The sequence below is a fragment of the Cheilinus undulatus genome, linkage group 22 (genome assembly GCF_018320785.1).
Source record: "Cheilinus undulatus linkage group 22, ASM1832078v1, whole genome shotgun sequence".
Taxonomy (NCBI): domain Eukaryota; kingdom Metazoa; phylum Chordata; class Actinopteri; order Labriformes; family Labridae; genus Cheilinus; species Cheilinus undulatus.
Genome location: NC_054886.1, coordinates 9,704,785 through 9,718,095, shown reverse-complemented (window position 1 = coordinate 9,718,095; position 13,311 = coordinate 9,704,785).

Genomic DNA, 13,311 nt, shown 5'->3' with positions numbered 1-13,311 from the left:
AATGCTCCCAACAATACTTGTAGCACATATGCTCTTGTTGACCACCGTATGTTTTTGGCCAACTTGATTGACTTAAATTCTTACCCTTTGTTTTAGGAAAATATGAAGGTCCTCAACAACAGTCTGAACATGGTTGGTATGATAACCCAGCTGCTTTCATTCCAGCATTACAGTGTGATAGTTCAGGGGTTGAAATCAGATCCAAGCATGCTAAGACCAAATTTAAACTGGTTTTCCTCCAGCTAAACCATTAACATGATACATGACACTTTTAACTCTGATGTCTTCTTCATGTTAGAGCTGAGAGGAGGACAGACAGGATAATTTTACAGCATTCAGTCATAACTTCAGTGTTTCAGTACGTTATAATCAAAACAAACCATCTGAAATGTCTGAAATTAGGCATACGCCCTTTTTTAAGTCCTTGGAATTTTTTCACAGAAATTCCTGCATCCTCACTCCAGATAAGCTACGGTGGCCCCGAGGGTCAACTGTTAAAATCTTTCATGGTCTCAAAAAACTATCTTTTCATCAAAAACATTTCTCTAAATGCAACAATTCTTAAAGAAATTACATTTTATTAAAATGTGAAAAAAAAAGATTAAAAAACATTTCAGATTCCACAAATGCACAAAAATTAAAAAAAAAAATAGATAAACATATACAATCCTGCAAAGTAAATATTCAACCCTCTGCAGGAAACATTTCCCCTTGTGTGTTCAACTTCTATGGCTTTTACTTTCAGCAGTATTTTACCTTTTGCAAAAATAATAAACTTTCTATAAAAAATAATTTTACTCTCTAAAAAATATTTCACTTTTTCAGCTAAAAAATGTCAACTGCTTTTAAAATGATTTCACTTTTTGTTAAAAAATATTTTACTTCCTACAAAAATTAAAGCTTCCTAGCTCTGCAAAAAAACAAAAAACACATATATATATATATATATATATATATATATATATATAGTTTGCAATTAAAATATTCGAAATTCTTCCCCAAAAAATTACCATCAATATAACATACATCATTGTATGCCAAAATAAATTAGTCTATTTGTATATATAATAATAATAATACACTTTCTATAAAAAATAATTTTACTCTCTAAAAAATATTTCACTTTTTCAGCTAAAAAATATCAACTGCTTTTAAAATGATTTCACTTTTTGTTAAAAAATATTTTACTTCCTACAAAAAGTAAAGCTTCCTAGCTCTGCAAAATAATAATAATAATAATAATAATAATAATAATAATATATATATATAGTTTGCAATTAAAATATTTGAAATTCTTCCCCCAAAAATTACCATCAATATAACATATATCATTGTATGCCAAAAATAAATTAGTCTATTTGTATATATATTAAACTTTTTTTCAATAAAATTTGCAATATCTGCAAATAACCATTTTACCTTTTAGAAAACAATATTTTTATTGTTATTGTTTTTAAATCAGATTTATTTTTTGGTCTTTTTATGCCTTTATTTACAGAGAACAGTGGATATAGCCATGAGGCATGCTTTAACCATTGGTATATCTGTGCTCCAGACTATTTCAGTCTCTGATAAAAATATTTTATATAAATATTTTATATTTTAAATACTGCAAAAGGTGTTTGCCTTCTTCAAAAACATTTACCTTGGGAAAAAATATTAATTTTGCAGAAAATATTTGACCTTCTTTGAAAAATATTTTACTTTTTGCAATGAAAATGATTTTTGATGAAAAATATTTTTGTGAGGAAATCGCAACTTCTGCAAACATTATTTTATTATGCAAAAATATTTTACACTTTACAAAAATGATTCACTTGTGATCGGTTAAACTTTTGCATCTGCTCCAAGAACTACAGTGTATTTTTCTGTAAGTTCACATTAGGGTTCACGTATGAGAAAAAAAATTCCCTCAGTGTAAAATATTTAATCTTCCACAATAAATATTTAACCCTCTAAAAATAATATCTCATTCTCAATTAAGAAAAAAAAATACCTATCAATAAATATTTCATGTCCTGTGAAGAATATTTGACCTTTAGTGAAAAATATTTCACCTTCAATTAAAAAGGCATCTGCTCTATGGGAAATCATAATTCTGTGAAATTATCTGCAGAAGGTATCTGTGTTTAATGTGGTTATTTTTTTCAATAATGTTGTAGAGTTGCCCTTTAGGGCCTTCGTAGAAAGCCTCTCTGATAACACTGTACAGCTGTTTACTCTTCTTTAGGGGTGAATAAATATTAATGAGTGTTTTAGTGGAATGTTCCTTTAATCACTGAACTGAAGTAAACTCTGTGAGTCTCTATTAGCCGTTAAAGAAGACGTCTCTCCATAGATTGAGACGCAGATAGCTTTAACGACTTATCTGACCTTAAAACTGTATCCATACATCACACATGACCTCAGGGTTAGTTACAGCATGCGTTTATGTTTGTTGCCATGGAGACGTAGGGCAGACAGGAAGGCTTCACTCTCCTCATTAACCACTGGAGTCTCCTTCTTAATCCATCCTGACCGTCTGATGATTGAGCGTTGGTCGTTTTAATGTGGACTCCAGGAGAAACTGAATCTCCTCAGACCTGCAGCAGCAGCCAGCGTCGCTCTAAAATAGTTCACCTAAATATATCTGGGCTGGTTTACAGTATCTCAGCTCAGGTCACACTCTGGAGCAACTGAGGTTCTTACACAGTTTGGGCTCCAGACGTCTGGAAATCCCCCGTAGAGTCTCGACTAAGAGGCAAATCTGGAGATAAATAAGTGGAGAAAAACTCCATTAACATAGTCTTCTATTTAAACCAGCTTGATGCTGCAGTAACAGAAGAGCTGAGTATCCACACGCCTTACATAAGAATCATATCTGAGGTCAACTGCAACACAAGGAAGCTGCATCAATCACTTTTTATTAGACATGTTTATATGTGCTAAACTAGAATGCATTTTACATGTTCAAACGTCTGGAGAGGAAAACAGGAGGGTTATGTTTACTCTACATGAGTTAAAGGTACAGTACGTAGAGTTTTAGATTTTAAAGATGGAAATGAATACGAACATTACCACAAATACTTTCAAGTTTTTAAAGTGAGAGAAATGTTTCACTTTTATAGTTGTAACAACATGTGGGCTAACCGTTAGAACTGCCACATAATAAAACATGAAGCTGCCGCTGTGTTGCTGTAACTCATTCATGTTCAGCTCTGCTTATTAGCCATGGACCAGGATTATTCTCTGGTATCAGCTGTGAGGCAGAGAATCACTCCCATATTTCCCTGCAACCCTCAACATCATCATTTGTTATTTTTTTTATTCGAAGGCCCAAGACAAATACAACCCCAATTCCTAAAAGTTAGGTTGCTGTTAGGATGCTGAAAGTGATACATTTTACCATTTTTTAAGAAATATGAGCTCATTTTGAATTTGATGGCAGCAACACATCTCAAAAAAGTAGGGACAGGGCCATGTTTACCATTGTGTAGCATCCCCTCCTCATTTACCAACAGTCTGTAAATGTCTGGGAAGTGAGGAGACAAGTTAAGAGGGATGTTGTCCCATCCTTGTCTGATGTAGGATTCTAGCAGCCCAACAGTCCTGGGTCGTCTTTGCTGAATTTTTCCTTGTCTGATGCTCCAAATGTTTTCTATTGGTGAAAGGTCTGGACTGCAGGTAGGCCAGTTCAGGACCTGGACTCTTCTACTGTGAAGCCATGCTGTTGTGATGGATGCTTTATGTGGTTAAGCATTGTCTTGCTGAAATAGTCAAGGCCTTTCCTGGTGAAGATGGTGGTATTTCTGGATTATGTTCACATATGACTTCTTCCCTCATGATCCAGCCTTAACTGTCATTTGTGGATGGCACAGCCAGCTGTGTTTACAGACAGTAATTTCTAGAAGTGTTCCTGAGCTCATGAAGCGATTTTCAGTACAGAATCATTCCTGCTTTTAATGCAGTGGCCCCTGAGGGCCTCTTCAGCCTTGTTCCTTGTTCACAGAGATTTGCAAGTCTGCAATTTTACACTGAGGAACATTTTTCTGAAGTTGTTCCACATTTTTGTTGATGCCACTTACTGTGTGGCAGCAGACTTCCTGTGCTCCTCTGACTGATGTAGGTCAGGAGATATGAAGGAAGTAGATTGAGAATTTCCTTGTTGATAAGACCATGTCAAACATTTTCATAGTTCACAAAAGTTGCAGCTACCAGCCTCTTTTTAGATTAAAAGCAGCAAGACTTGATCTTGAAATTAATATTTACTCCTGTTCCTCTGATCTTGGCTCAGAAAAGGACAGAAAGATGGTTGCAGGTAAACAAACATGCAATCACAAAAAATTGAACTTTAGATTGAGAGAGAGACAAGGCAAAACATCTTATGCCTTCATATTAAAAAAGAGACTATAGAACCAAGATCAAGATAAAACATCATGGTGTTCAAAAAGGAAAGGATAAACATCAGACTCACTCACTATGAGATAAGGTGCGTTAAAAAGATGTTAACCTTGGCTCCTCTCTGTCTTATGTGGTACTGTAAATTAATATTACATAATTGAAAGAAGACGTGTTTATGTGCACAAGTGTGTTTGACAGAGTAATTATGAGCAGGGATGGAGGGTCAGTTTACAGATCCCTATATTTGTCCCTCTCACTTTTTAGTCTCTGGTTGATTTACTCTCTTAAAGCTCTCTGCAGACCGTGAAGCTGTCAAAGAGCCAGAACCTGTTCACAGTCGCCTCCTTTACACACCAAGTGGAAGTTTACTCACAGGAGATATTTATCTTTGCTTATAATGAGTTTAGACTTTTTACAAGTCTGCAGGGGAGAAATACACATGCAGAAAATGCAACAACCACTGACAATTCCAAAAAAGTTGGGACGTTGTGTGAAATGTAAATCAAAACAATGATTTAAGAATGCTTTCTTGTGTTATACTGAACACAACTCAAGACAAAATGTTCAGAATGATACATTTCTTTTTTTTAATGGAAATATACAAACTTTCTGAATGTGATGCCTCTCACATGTTCAAAAAAATTGGGACAGGAGCGTGTCTACTGCTGTGTTTCATTACCTTTTCTTCTAACAACTCTGAGCATCTGTGGACTGAAGACACTGACTGTTGAAGCATTGAAAGTGATTTTTTTTACATTCTTGCTTGATTTACATGGCACATTGCTCAACAGTGCAGCTGCTTTTCAGAATTTGCCGTACACATCTTTCTCAACATTTTTTTTTTTTTTTTTTTTTTGCCTCTTTTTGCCTTTTTTGGAACATGCTACTGGCATCAAATTGAGAATGTTTGTATATTTCTGGAAGTTTGAGAACACTGAATATCTCGTCTTTGTGCTGTTTTAAATTGAAAATAGGTGGAAAGGGATTTGTAGAACATCGTTTTCTGCTTTTATTCACGTTTTACCATGTCCCAACTTTTTTTTGGAATTGGGATTAGTAGCTTTAGTATCAACTATGGTCTGGAGAAAGAACCAGGAGAAGCAAGCTGTAATTTCATACACATTTTTTTGAAAAATAAAAATTAAACCTGATTAAAATGTGCCACAAAAATGAAACTTCCTGCTTCATGGCGAGACAGCTGTATAATAGTAAATGTACTGCAAATATGTGAACAACGCATGCTGAAAACAAAAAATAGAAATCAATACAACAGAAAAACACCAAAGATCAAGCCAATTTCTGCAGCCAACATTAAACTAAAAGCAGAAACTATGCAAATAATCCTTTAAATTACTGTAAGTAGACATGTGTTAGGTACTTATGTGAGTCTTTGGCACACGTGGAGCATAGTTTCTGTGTTAAGCTCAGAGTCATCTCTGGTTTCCTCTTTGCTCCGCGTTACTCTGCAGCCAGGAGGTGACGGGAAAATTTGCTGCCTACCAACAGCAGAGTTAAGACTCGTTCAGGGTCCCTGCCAGACGACCATCGACTGCCCAGTTATTCATTCCAATTAGACCAGAACTCTGACCGCTACTGTACTGTCAGCTCCAGTCAGGCTTCTACTCTAAAATGTCTTCAGCATGCAAAAATCTCTGCACGATTATGAATGAAAACCAGCACCTCTTGTCACCCTCTAATGTACAACCCCAATTCCAGAAAAGCCTGGGGCACAGAAGCCAATGATTGTCATGTTGTATTCACATTAAACAACACATTAGATGGTAAACCTGAGGCATTTTCATTTGGATTTTCATTTCATTTTTAATTTAATGGCAGCAACAAATCTCAAAAAAGTTGGGACGGGGCAACGGAAGGATGGAAAAGTAAGTTGTACTTATAGAAAAACAGCTGGAGGAGCATTTTGCAACTAATCAGGTTAACTGACGACAGATCAGTAGCATAACTGAGTATAAAAGGAGCATTTTTAAGAGGCAGAGTCTCCCAGAAGTAAAGATGGGCAGAGGTTCCACAATCTGTGAAAAACTGTGTATAAAAAATTGTGGAACAACTTCAGAAAAATGTTCCTCAATGTAAAATTGCAAAGACTCGCAAATCTCTGTGAGCAAGGGACAAGGCTGAAGGGGCCCTCAGGGGCCACTGCATTAAAAACAGGTATTATTCTGAACTGGAAACCACTGCATGGGCTCAGGAACACTTCCAGAGAATCGTTGTCTGTCAGTACAGTTGGCTGTGTCATCCATGAATGGCAAAATGGAGAACTATTCTGTGGTCAGATGAATCAACCACAGTTCTAAAGCATATCTGCTGGTGTGGGGTTGCATTAGTGCCTATGGCGTAGGCAGCTTACACATCTGCAAAAGAACTATCAATGATAGAGGCTTAAGAGCAACATATGCTCCCATCCAAACAACGTCTCTTTCAGGAAGGCCTTGACTATTTCAGCAAGACAATGCTAAACCATATACCACATCCATCACAACAGCATGGCTTCACAGTAAAAGAGTCTGGGTCCTGAACTGGCCTGCCTGCAGTCCAGACCTTTCACCAGAAAACATTTGGAACATCAGAAAAGAAGAAGACCAGGGACTGTTGAGCAGCTAGAATTCTTCATCAAACAAGGATGGGACAACATTCCTCCCTCAGCTGGTCTTCTCGCTTCACAGATGTTTACAGACTGTTTGTTTTTGAGACGTGTTGCTGCCATCAAACTTTAAATGAGCTAAAAAAAAGTCATGAAATTGTGAAATGTCTCAGTTTCAACATCTGATAAGTTGTTGATGTATAAATACTTAACACTCACACTACATAGCAGTCTTCATCATCAGTGTGTGAATGTGGTATAAATGGGTATAAATGGGTTGGTGTGACCTTTGATGTTACAAGTTCTTTGAGTAGTCAGACAAGTAGAAAACAAGCTTCACCGTTAAACTCTATTATTCTACAGTTTTTACTGACTGAATGTTTCCCATGGATGTAGCGTCACTCTCCTCCGAATATTCCCACTGAAACACAAACACAGATCCATCTGTCGCTGTGTAACTCGACCTCTCTTCGAGGGTTTGTCGATATGTTTAGGGAGTGTCAAAAGAGCCGTAAACTACTCGAACCATGTCAACAGAGAGTCAGCTGATCTGATGATCACTGTCAGATATAGCACATTTAAAACCGACCCTTACCTCAGTCTCTGTAACGGTGATTATTTTGTCAGTATGAAGCTAAACACTCACTCCAGCATGCTTTTCAGACATTCACATCAACATTGAAACAAGTTTCTCCTGCTGTAAATCACAGAATTTTATCCTACAGTGATATAAAATCAAATAATATGAGCTGTCCATGGTGCTGAAAAGTCACCTTGATAGCATGTGTTTTACATTTGTATTCCTTAATATAGACTTATAAGATGAGTTTCTTTTTATGGGATTTTTTTGTGCACATTTGTGTTTGAGCTTTTATTAGCAACACAAAAAAAGCTAAATAAATCAAACATACTTGAAAATGTGTGGATAGACCGGCAACTCCTATGTTTTTCACAGTTAAATTGTTGTTTTTGTCATTGGAATCTGGCGGCTTCTATGAGGCATCCGTGAGCTTATACATGGCCTCACATATTCATGAACCCGCTCCATGGTGGGTAAAAAAAGCTTCCTACTCTAGAGAAGTTGATGGCCTCAGTTGTGTTTTAGTTTCAGCATCTTTATTGATGTTTATGTGACAAAAACAAAAGACAACATCATTGATAGTTCTGACTGAAAACAGCATCAAGCATTTTGAATGGGTGGTCCCCCATCCCCCGCCTGTCCACCTCAAACCAAATACACCCAGAAGAAAAACAAGGTGAAATTAAGAAAAAACAACAAAAAAACAAAAACAAAATAGTAATACCCTGATGTCAGGCATAACATAGACATGAAGTTCTATAAAAACAAACATTGTCAAAGAGAAGACTGACAATTCAAAAGTCCAAAAATGTAATACAGTTGTGAGGGGTCCTGCAGGTCCAAGTGTTTTAGTCAGACTTATTTGTTTGTTTATTGATCTCTTGTTGATAAAAGAAAGTTAAATGGATGCTCTGAGGGGGAGACAAGCTGTGGTTGTTCTTCTACAGAGCACCATCAGAAAAAGAAAACCCAGAGAGGATTAAAGCTGTTAGATGCTCCGCTGGTCTTTAAGCAACAATAGACTGATGCAGGACAAACCTCTCCTAATCCTAAAATCTAATACAGTGATCTAAATCTGACTGTCTTTATTACAACAGCAGAACACTGACTGACAGCTGACAGTGATCATCATAATATCGTTTGCTAGTAAGCACTCACCTATGCCTTTAGCAGCAGCATTATTGACTGATACACATGGTAAATACTTCAAACTATCTTTTGTGGACATGGTGGCAGCGGTGCATGGCGATGGATTCTCCTCTGCTGTAGATATATCAGTGTGTAAACACTGAGGCACTGAAGTTCTGGTTCAGACTTTTCTGATTTAAATAGTATCTCTGTGCTGTAAAAGGGTCAAACAGGACAAAAAATTACAGTTTAGATAAATATCTCCTTTGTTCTGTGGTTATGTGATGCAAACATGTTGTTTTGAGGAGATGAAGGATAAAAAATACCCGATGCTGCAGCTCCATATTGTGGTCAATGGCTGCTCTCCAAGCCTGCATGCTTGTCATGTGACTGAAAGCTATAAGTGCTGTCATGCAATGATCTTGACCTTGCTCCAAAATCTGATCAGTTTATTCTTGAGTCAGGGTGGATATTTCTGCAGAGGTTTTTTTGTTTATTGCTAGGATTTATTTTTGAGATTTTTACGCCTTTGTTGACAGAGGAGGGCAGCAGACAGAATCAGAGGCAGGGTTGAGGGAGCTGGGGAGAGACATGCATCACTACGCCACCTGTGCCCCAATTTGTCTACAGTTTAGAGAAATCATGTTCACAGATGTACGGATGGATGGACTGACAACCTGACAACATAATGCCTTCAGCCTCAGTGCAGATGCTTAAGCCAATATTTAATGAAAAAGAAGCTCATAATATTGTTTATGTGGTAATACAGTTTTTACTTTATAGCTGTAATCTTTTGCAAAGGTTGACCTTTATTTCAACTTTAAACTCCAAATGAAAACACTTCATTTTGATATGATCACTCTGCTTTTCTCACAAGAATTTATTCTCATTTTATTAAGAATTTAAATTCTGATTATTAAGGCTTTGCTCTTGCATGATTCAATTTTTGTATCATTGAGACTTTCTTCATGAAACCTTCTGGTTTTAGTCTAATCTCAGTCTAACTTCTTATTATTTTACTCAGTAGAATTACAACTCTACTTGCTGACAGCTTTTTTTTCTTGTAACCTCATCACTTCATTTCCAAACATTTATTCTCTTGAGAATTTATCTCCTTAGTTTTAACCTCATGATATAACTGTTTGAGTTTATTGGACTTTGATTCTACATGGTAGAGATTGTCATGCCAAGATTTTAGAATGCAAAATCGAAACGATCCAAAACAAGCAAGCATGAAGAAGCACTGAGGTCTGCACACAGGAAGGATTTATTAAGCAGCCAGTGACGTTTCAGATGGTTCTGAGAAGGAGCATGCCTGAAACATCCTGCTGTGTAGACCTTTCTGCTTTTTTAGATTCTCTACCCATGGGATCTTTGTTTTGATCTGACCCAGACTGCTCATGTTCACTTTTCCATCCAGGTAGAACTAAACATGACCTACTTTTACTCTGGACCCTGTGGCATCCTCCAGAGGCCCCATGTGGCCCCTGGACTCCAGACTAACCCTGCTGAGAGCTCCAGCAGTCATGCCCAGGGCTCCCTCCTGGTGGGGGTGTGCTGTTGATGGGTTGTTGTCACTTGGGTGTTTATCTGCCAGACAGCCTTCATCTGAGGTGACACAAAAACCCAGCACGCATTCCTCGCTGTCTAACATAGCTGCAATTTTCACATTTTGCCACGGAGCCTATATTTGACTGTGACGTGTATTTTTAAAAACAGACAGTGAGCTGTAGCTCTGAGAGGAAATGCTATCTCGAAGTCAGGCAGAAACAGGACAGACTCTACTTTTAACCCTCAGAGGATGTTGAGGCCATTTGATGAATTTTTCAATTTCAATATCAGAGCCTGTGACAGGTTGATAATAATCTCTGTAGTCTATTTTTTACTGTGATGGCTGGAGGAACAAAAAATGTGTTTTTTATGGCTTTAATGGGACATTTTTGGTCACCAACAGACTGAGAGGGTACAAAAACATGCATTTATGATATTAGGCTTTCATTCTGGAGTCATTGTTTCAAGTTTACAGTTTTTCCTGTTTGACATTTTACCATATCAGGCACGAGGAGAAATGGCATGTTTTTCTCCCCTAGTTTCCCATAAAGTTACTATTATAGCGCTTTTTAAAAAAAAAAAAACATCTAAAACGATAATAAAATTTAAAGGGTTAAATTCATAAAAGTTCATCAGTGTTTGATAGTTATCTTCAGGTCTGATCTTCATTACAAAATATATGCTAAAAAAGTTGAATATTGTTTTTAAAGTGTAAGTTTTTTGTATTGCTATTAAAGTATGGCAGCCATTTGTGGCCAAAAAAAAAAAACACCCAAAGGGTAACTATTTATTAAAGTCTTAAAATGTAGACAATATGCATAATGTTGCATATTATTAACATATTCAAGGCTGTGATAATCACCTTTCTTCTCCAAAGAAATCCAATTTTTATTTAATATGTGAGAAATATGTCTTTTGTGTGTGTGTGTATGTGTGTGGGTTTTTTTTTTTTATTATTATTTCAAATGTCAGGGTTGTTGGACTTGCACTGCATTGAAAGGGTTAAATTCAAAAAAAGAATCAATATTTGATATTTATGATCAGATTTAATCTTGACTTAAAGATTTTTATGTATAGTATTTGTATTGCTATTAAAGTATGGTAGCCATTTGTGGCCACAACCACCCTGAGTGCAACAATTTAATAAAACCTTTAAAGCAGCACTACGTAACTTTCACTTTTTGTGTAGTTTTGCGGCGCCAGTGGACAAAAGCGATAGTGCTTTACTAGAAGGAACACTGCCATAAAGATCCTGATGTCCCGGTCGCGTGCATTTGTTTTGGAAGCGAATGAAAGAAGACGGGACTTACTTTAAAAACTACTCTTCTGTCTTTAGTGGCTGTCTGCAGGATGGATAGTTAGGAGGTAATGTATTTATTTTTGGCTAAATGACGATGTTAAAAAATCACCAAGTTCAACTTGGTTTTATTACCATGAAGTCGCCCCCGCCCCCCGTCCTTTTTTAGCGAGATAGTGAATAAACTGATGACGAGATGGCCCTTAGTGTTAAGAAAAGACACATTACAAACTCAAGAGTACTGTATATAGATGGTAAGCAATCAACATATACTCATAAGTCCAACAATAACAGGGCCAAATCAGCATCGGTCGGACATCCCTCCTCGTCTTTCAGCTCACGCCATCGAGTGAACACTGGGCCAATGTTTATTCTTGTCCGGGCATTCAGCTTGTTACTCTCCCACTTTCTTTTTTTGTCTCCTCTGATAAAACTTTTCTTTTCTTTGGGTTTTTCGCTGCTTCTGCCATGATAACAACTCTACGTTTAGCTTTCGCCTCAACTTCCCTCTTTTCAACGAATCGGGAAGGAGGGGGAAGTGACGTATGCCGTAAAGCAGTCAAAGCAGTAGAAATTTGTAGTTTTTTAGTGTGGAAGGGTTCCTACCATCCACCTCAAAGTTACACTGTGCCAGTGAAGGCGATACAGACCCCCCCAGACCATGACAGAGGTGTCATTCAACCTGTTGTAAGGTGATGTACCATCACAATGACTCTCGAAATATTGTATTAAGGTGGAAAAACTACATAGTGCTGCTTTAAATAATAAAAGAATAATGCATTAAAATCAAAGTTCTTTCCAAATTAATAACACTGTCAAGGCAGTGATAATCACCTCCAAAGGCATTCAATATACTTCTATTATAAGGATTTTTTTTCTGGGGGGGCATTATAAATATGAGGGGGTTTTTGCATTTAAACTGGCATTTAAATGGTTAAATCCCCCCCCCCCCCCCAAAAAAAAATAAATAAATAAATCAATGTTTGATATTTCTGATCAGGTCTGATCTTGATTAAAACATTAGTGCTAAAAAAGTGGAACATGTTTTTAAATTTGTAATAGTTTTATTGTCACTGAGATATGGTGGCCATTTCTGGTCATGACTATTCTGTGTGTGACAATTTACTAGAATGTTAAAAACTAAAAAATGCAAAAATATGAAAGTTGTTGCTTATCATTGATGACTGACAATTTAACAAAATCTTAAAGTTCAAAAACAACAAATAAGAATGCATAAAAAAACAAAAAACAAAAAATCAAACTTGTTGCTTATTATTGACATATTCAAATCAAATCAAAATCCAATTTGCATATATATATATATATATATATAAATTTTTTTTTTTTTTTTTTTTTTTTAATTACTTAACTTACTCTGTTTACCTCAGCTATGAAACAGATTTCTCTGCTGCCACCTACTGGCAAGTGGTTAGTAATTTGTGCAGGGTGTATTTTTTCTGCGCCTCAGGAGCTTCTGTATCAAAGAGGAGCTAATGAGCATGTGCGTTCAACGACGGTAAATGGAAGGACATGGGGACGGCTCTGACATGTGACCAGGAAGTGACATCATACACGTGAAACATTTTTAATCTATATCTGATGAACATCACACATTCTAATCTCTAACTATAGAGTACTTTATTGTCAGATTTTATTCAGTGAAGTGTTCACTCTTTCTGGAGAGAGTGACGTGGGACGGCACCCTAGTGCCCCCTAGTGACCAGGTACTGCTCACACCCTATGTACTTAAGCTAGTCTTCCAAACAGGCGGTC